Source organism: Stigmatopora argus, chromosome 14 (genome assembly GCF_051989625.1).
Source record: "Stigmatopora argus isolate UIUO_Sarg chromosome 14, RoL_Sarg_1.0, whole genome shotgun sequence".
NCBI classification, from domain to species: Eukaryota; Metazoa; Chordata; class Actinopteri; order Syngnathiformes; family Syngnathidae; genus Stigmatopora; species Stigmatopora argus.
The window spans coordinates 15,690,666-15,697,701 of NC_135400.1; the positions used below are offsets into that span (position 1 = coordinate 15,690,666).

General features: G+C 42.0%; 1 protein-coding gene across 2 annotated transcripts in view; it reads left to right on the forward strand.

Annotated features, from left to right (window-relative positions):
* Positions 1 to 6,471, forward strand: part of ccp110 (centriolar coiled-coil protein 110) — a 52,133-nt gene extending 45,662 nt beyond the window's left edge. Inside the window, exon 15 of one of the 2 annotated variants that reach the window (XM_077619785.1) lies at positions 5,829 to 6,471. The gene's annotated coding sequence lies outside the window, so the exon portion shown is untranslated. Of the gene's footprint in view, positions 1 to 2,371; positions 3,059 to 5,828 lie in introns of those variants that run through there. The other variant, XM_077619784.1, reaches the window with a different exon arrangement.
* Positions 6,472 to 7,036: the final 565 nt, after the last annotated feature.

The following is a 7,036-nucleotide window of genomic DNA, read 5'->3' on the forward strand; positions in this document are numbered from 1 at the left end:
TGCATTCTTTTTGCTCCTATTTGCTCTTATTTGCTCTTATTTTCAGAAATCACTCAACCTTGCAGCCAGCACCGTAAAAAAAATCCATTTGAATTCGCTTGAAGTTCAGATTTAGTCAGAATTAAAGATAGATGTTACGGTCTGATGAAGGTTTCGGTTGAGTCTTGGAATCGAAAGCAGTCTTAAAACACGTTTTGAGGGCCTTTGCCTTATCTTCGTCACGGTTCCCTAAATTGTTGGGCTAGTTAAGAACTTGCTATACTGAGCTTCGTCTGCTTATAATGATTAATGTGCCACATATACATATAATGACTAATATGCACATATATAATAATATCCCAGGATAACCCCAACAACCAGAATTGATTTTCTGTTCTTGAACTTGGCCAAGTTGATCATAGGTAGCAGCAACGGAGATTTTGGAATAGAGAATGTTGTCATTTTTCCGTTTGACTCGGTCTTAGCATACCGGGATTTTGTACACGAGTATTCGGGTTGATATTTAAGACGACCGGCGCACTAACCGAGCCAAGCCGCCCTGAAGTGCGTGTGACGGAGTGTCAGCCAGCTGTGACCGACCCAGAAAGACAAGGAGGAGGAGAGGGAATGCGATAGCGGCGATAGCATCACATCGAGGCAGAAACGGGCTTCGCAAATTGCGCCGGATGTTTAACCTTTAACCCTTACCCCGATGACTTTTTTTTTTGTTAAGCAAAAGGGAAATTAGTCAAGCGGCCACATCAAAACAAACGTGAGCGAGACATCTCTCGGGGTCGGCCGACAAGCGTCACACGTCAGCCGGCGCTCGGCGGTGTCTGCTTGGAATTGTTTACAGCTGTCCGGATAACATCAGCAAAAACACAAGTGTGTACTCACGCCAGTCTCGGAGCATCTTTCCCCCTCCCCATTTTTCTGTTTTAAAAAAACAGACCGTCTTCTTGCATAACAGGCATCGTGCAAAAATTGGGTATGGTTTATTATTTTACAATGGGTTCCTTATCTTAATGACTGGCATTGGCGTTAATGGATTTAAAGTTTACAAGCAGGGGGATCGGCGAAGAACTAAAAGACAATTGTTGCGCTTTTAAAAAAAATCTTTTTAAAAATGGGTGTTTAACAAATAAAAGATGGAGTTTACACACTTAGAGAAGGTGAAGAAATTCAGTCATGTCTCGTCTATTAGGATCCAACAGCTGTTTCTGGCCACCATAAAAAAATTCAACTCTCTACGTTGCACGGTTTGGACAAACGTAGCGAGAGAATCTTAACATACACCCATGAATCACGCTTTATAAGGATTATAGACAAAAATTTAAACAGAAGACACGATTCATCACGATTAAAAATTCTAATTGCTTGATAGAAGTCATTCATATCAATATTGATAACAATAGAAGTAACTTTAAAGAACAAAAAGAAAATGTTTAGCCAGAGGTCAGAGGTCGAGGCAGGCCGTATTTAAGATTTTAGTGCGGGCCATATTCCATATTTTCATAGTTCGCTATGGCCCTAAAATGTGTTTATTCATGCATTCATTCATTTTCCGAAATGCTTTTCCTCAGGGTCGTGGGGGGTGCTGGAGCCTATCATCTATCAATCTTATCTATAGCCTTTCAATCATAGCTAGGTTTGGGCAATTTAGAGTGTTCAACCAGCTAGCCTAGCATGCAGGTTTTTGTGAAGTGGGAGGAAACTGGAGTACCTGGAGAAAACCCACACAAACAAAATGCAAATTGCACACAGTGAGGACCAAACCGACTTGGGATCGAACCCAGGACCCCAGAACTGTGAGCCCCAGGCACTAGGCCGCCCCATTTATTTATTTTCCATGAACCACACAGCAACTTGGTCTTATTAACAATCGGAACATTCCGCGGAAACACATCAATTTCAGCTTTCATTTTATTTTGAACTAACCGCTTGGCTTTGTGGCAGCGAAACGACCAGACCAATCACTTCACTGGCATCCCAGTTGAAATAGACGCGATGCCTATCACCATGGAAAGCCTCCAAAAGTCAGTTGAAGGTAGATGAAAAGTATTTAGAAAAGAACATGAGGGTCGCCTCAAAAGGTTTTGGAACAAAAAAAGGATTGAAGAACAAACGCGGCGCTGTCAAGTGGAAGATCGGACAAAGCGGACGGGCCTCGCCGTCCTTCCTCCCCCGCTGTCATTCCGCCGACCTCCCGGCTCAAAGCCGTCCCCCCCCCCCCCGCCTTCGGCCTCGCTTCACTTCAAAGGCGCTCGCGTGGAGGCGGGCCTTATCGCAACCGACATCTTATCGCCAGCACACAAGCACCTTTTTAAAACATATTTAACAGGAAGCCGAGAGTCTATTAAACAGGAAAGTTTTTTTTTTGTTTTTTTTTCAGTTTTCCCGTGCAGCTTTTCTTTGATTGGAGCCAGGAATCGTTGGACTACGTTGGAAGACACATTTGCATTTTTCCGCTTAGTTCTGTGGCGGTTGCGGCCGTTTTACTTCGGTTTGGAGGAATTCGTACTTTGAGCGTGCTGAGTAGGCTTAAGAATTGTTTTTGTTGGGCTCGTTCCGATTGGTTGGTAGCGTCCGCTGGTTTTGTGTTCCCTGATGTTATTAATGTTGGATTTACGAGTCGTAAATGAATTGGCCCGTTTTGTTTTGACAGCTTTAAAGTGGCAAAAACGCGATATGTGTCACTGTAAATTGCAAAAAAAATAAAAGCTAGCATAAGATTTGAGCTCGTTCAATGGCAGCCATGTTATGAAAAGGAATGATATCGTGTTTTACGACCATCGAACCACAAATGTAACCGACTAAAAAATCCGACTCTTCTTTCATTAGGAAAAATGCGTTTGATTCCACTTGATTCTGTTCTTTTGTCGTCCACAGTGGAAAATAAGTTGGCTTTATCCAAATCACCTGTTTTCTATAGATAAATATTTATCCATATTTTTTGTAGCCGTGATACCTCGCACCCTTGTGAGGATAAACAATCCGGAAAGCGAGACTTTTTGCACAGCAACGCGCTCATAACATAAACATATTTAAATGAACTTGGATTACGTGACCGGACGTTTCGTCAAAAGACGTTTGGTCGACCGGATATTTGGTAGAACGGACGTTTGGTAGAACGGACGTTTGGTAGAACGGACGTCTGGTAGAACGGACGTCTGGTAGAACGGACGTCTGGTAGAACGGACGTCTGGTAGAACGGACGTTTGGTCGCCGGGTTCGGTAACAACAGTAACAACCCGGCGACCAAACGTCCGTTCTACCAAACGTCCGTTCTACCAAACGTCCGTTCGACCAAACGTCCGTTCGACCAAACGTCCGGTCGACCAAACGTCCGGGGACCAAACGTCTTTCGACCAAACGTCCGAGTACCTTTGGATTATGTTGCAGACACACTCAAAAATAAGATTCATCTAACCTTACACTAAACTTAATTCTAATTTTGTTTGACATTTTGATACCTTTCTTGGCTCTATTTGCCCCGCCTCCATCCTGACTTTCAGATGCAACCTATCCAGGGTTGTTTGCTTTTATATTCCTTTCGAAATATTCCCAAAATGATTCATACAAATCTCCTCACAATAGGATAACGCACGACCACTTGCCAACGAGAAGTAGTATATACTCCTCTCGTATTAGCGAACAAGCTCCGCCATTCGCACTGACTAAGGGAAAAAAAAACACTGAAAAAATGCAAGGCTCCGCCCAGTGCTCGTAGAGACACAGTGGCGACCCATATTGTCATAGCACGGTCCCTGTCTATCACCGTTGACTGTCGCTAACGAGTTCAAGTGATGAACTCATTCTTAAGCTGAGAAAAACAAGCGGGCACTGAACTCCACCCACGTCCACTATATTGTTTCTGCCACTGTAAACAGATGACGTTCCAAAATTGAAGCGGGGTTTCCTCACACCCCGAGCACGAGTACGAAAGCGATGATGCGGGTGGAAAATGTGACCCGAAAGAGCGAATTTGCGAGAGAGAAAAAAACACGGCGCGGCAATTGTGTCAGTAGGCCAAAAAAACATTTACTACGAGGTCGAAACATCCATAAAACTCTGTCCGCCTGTCTTCAGAATTCACAACGATGTAATTTTCGCATAAAAAAGTGTCACGCCAGCTCTTGTGAGAATTGAGTAGGAGTTTTTTAGAGGAATTACGGCACTGTAATTAGCTGGAAATTGCTGTATTTTGGGGGGTTTGCGTCCAATGTCAAAACAAGGCCCGACCGCTTAACCGCTGGGAAAATAATGGCGCAATTTTCAGGACGACAAGACTCGCTGCCGACGGCGTATGCAAATGAATAAGCGTCCACTTTGCAAAAATGGCGGTTGCTGTTTGTTTTTCCGAGGATGTGTGAAAGCACGGTGGGCTTTAAAATTGTCCAAAAAGCAGAAAGAAAAGCCCAACAAAATGTCCTTGTCATCCATCGTTGCCACACGGAGACTGCGCTTTTCCTGTCTTGACCAAACGTGAGTATTGAAATTTTCATTTAACTCCCGAGTCGCTGTAGATGTCCAAACCATTTAGACTGGGAGGGTCGGCGTCAGTGACGGATTGACCGAAGAGTAAGTCTCTGAGTGCCGTTTCCTTTTCTGAACACATGCGAGTCCTTGACTTTTTAAAGGGAATGATAGGAAGTGTCTGATTGTAGCAAAATGAGTTCCCAATGACATTGTTTTAAATGAAAAGAGGAAATTATTTTAAACTTTGAGGGCTAACCGTGAATGGTCACGTTATAGTAAATCGGACATTTAGCGCCATCAACGACTCAACAAATTGAGTGCGACCAATCCGAGTTTTTGTCCAAACTGAGTGCGAACAATCCGAGTTTTTTTGTCCAAACGGTGTCGACGCCAACCGGGTCCTTCAAGGTCATTCTGGGGTTATCAAAAAGTGAGCAGCGCTAATGATCGCACCACCGTAAATAATCAAAGAACGTCGGCTACTAAACACACGCACATACGCACACAAACACACACTTTCCGCGGCGGCAGTGACACATCGCGAGCTTTCCCGCTTTCTTCCCGCAAACCAAACACTTCATTCTAATTGTAACACTTGTGATTTATTTGATGTGTGAAGGAAAAGTGGCTCACCCTGGAAAACACTCTTGCACAGCCTTTGGAATTAAACACAGTCCTTAAAACGCATGACAAGCCAATTCATTGTTTTTTTATCCTCGCCTTCATTGTAAAGGATTATTTTCAACTTTTTTGTTAATTTGACGAAGTGTATTTTCCCATATTTATAAGGATAGATCGTAAGTACAGTAATCCCTCGAATATCGCGGATATTATAGACCGGACATGACCGCAAAGTAGGATCACCCCTATTATTACTATATAGCCTACTACATGTCTTCGCGCCTATATAAAAATACAAGTAAAATTATCAACAAGTATATTTATTAAATACTACTAATTTTCAAGATGTATTCTTTGATTTAGTCAGATAGTCTTTTTCTTACATTTTGCATGTCTAAAAAGCTGAATTTCCCCAATGTTTTTCAGTTTCTAGATTACACTTTTATGAATATTTAGATAAATTAAGGAAATATAACTTTCTGAGGATGAAAATTTTCATATCCAAAACATACTTTTTTCCCGGTTTGAATGAATAAGAAAAAGTTGATATTTCAGGAGTACTTTTGATATTCTTAGATATTTTTTCCGAGATAAAGATATCTATTTTCTAGTTAAATATGTCAAATTTTCCTGGTTTCACTCACAAACCAATTTAGGACACTTCTGAGCCTGGAATCGAACCGCCGACCTTTTGTTCCCAGGACCACCCGAGCTAGCGCTTGCTAAAAAATATGATTATTTTCTTGCAGGCTCTCAACGTGAAATCATCTCTCGATATAACATTTTGCACCCTTGTCCCACTTTTCATGAGGGACACCCCCACATTGCCCGGATAAGCCCCGCCCCCCACCCCGTGGCCTCTGGCTTTTGAGGAAAGGCAGATCGGGCCTTTGAAGACCACGACGACAGGCGAGTTTGTCCCGAGCGGCGCCCATGAATGCGTCTCTTTGTCCGCTCGGACGTTTTGACATCCCGCCTCCCGCCCCGCCGGCCCTCGCGCCCTCGCCGTGGCATAAACGACCTCGCTAATTACGTATTTAAGGTATTTGGCCGCGGCGAAAAGCCACGGAAGATGGCGGGGTGGTCTCATGGTTATCATTACCGCTCGGCGTTTTGTGTAAACACGGGATTAGGCCTGGCGAGGGTTGACGGAGATGAAGCGGGACGGCGAAGTTTCGGCACTGGCAAAACGTGGGTCGCGGCGGGGAAGCCACGTTTTGTGGCTAATCGGGACGCTCCATCTCCGGAGCAAAGTGAATGGACCAATCAGCATCCTTTCAAAAGCGGGATAAAAATCTTGCCAACAACAAAGAAGAAAATGACTTTGTATACAACTTTATCTTGAAAGAAACGAAACTTTTCAAGATAGTGAAACTAAAGCGTCATTTATTTCAGGAGAAAAAGATATCAATTTTTAAATGTCATCTTTCAAAACTAGGAAATTTGACTTCTTTAACTAGAATTAAAGGAAATGATAGGAAGTGTCTAATTGGTAGAAAAAACATATTTATTTCAGGAGAAAAAGATATCATTTTTAAATGTCATCTCTCAAAACTAGGAAATTTGACTTCTTTAATTCTAGTCAAATTTCCTAGTTTTGAAAGATGACATTTAAAAATTGATATCTTTTTCTCCTGAAATAATCGATGTTTTTGTTTTTGCTACCAATTAGACACTTTCTATCATTCCCTTTAATTCTCGTTAAAGAAGTCAAATTTCCTAGGAAATTTGACTTCTTTAATTCTAGTTAAAGAAGTCAAATTTCTTAGTTTTGAAAGATGACATTTCAAAAATGATATCTTTTTCCCCTGAAATAAATGTTTTGTTTTTGCTACCAATTAGACACTTCCTATCATTCCCTTTAATTCTAGCTAAAGAAGTCAAATTTCTTAGTTTTGAAAGACGACATTTAAAAAATGATATATTTTTCCCCTGAAATAAATGATGTTTTTGTTTT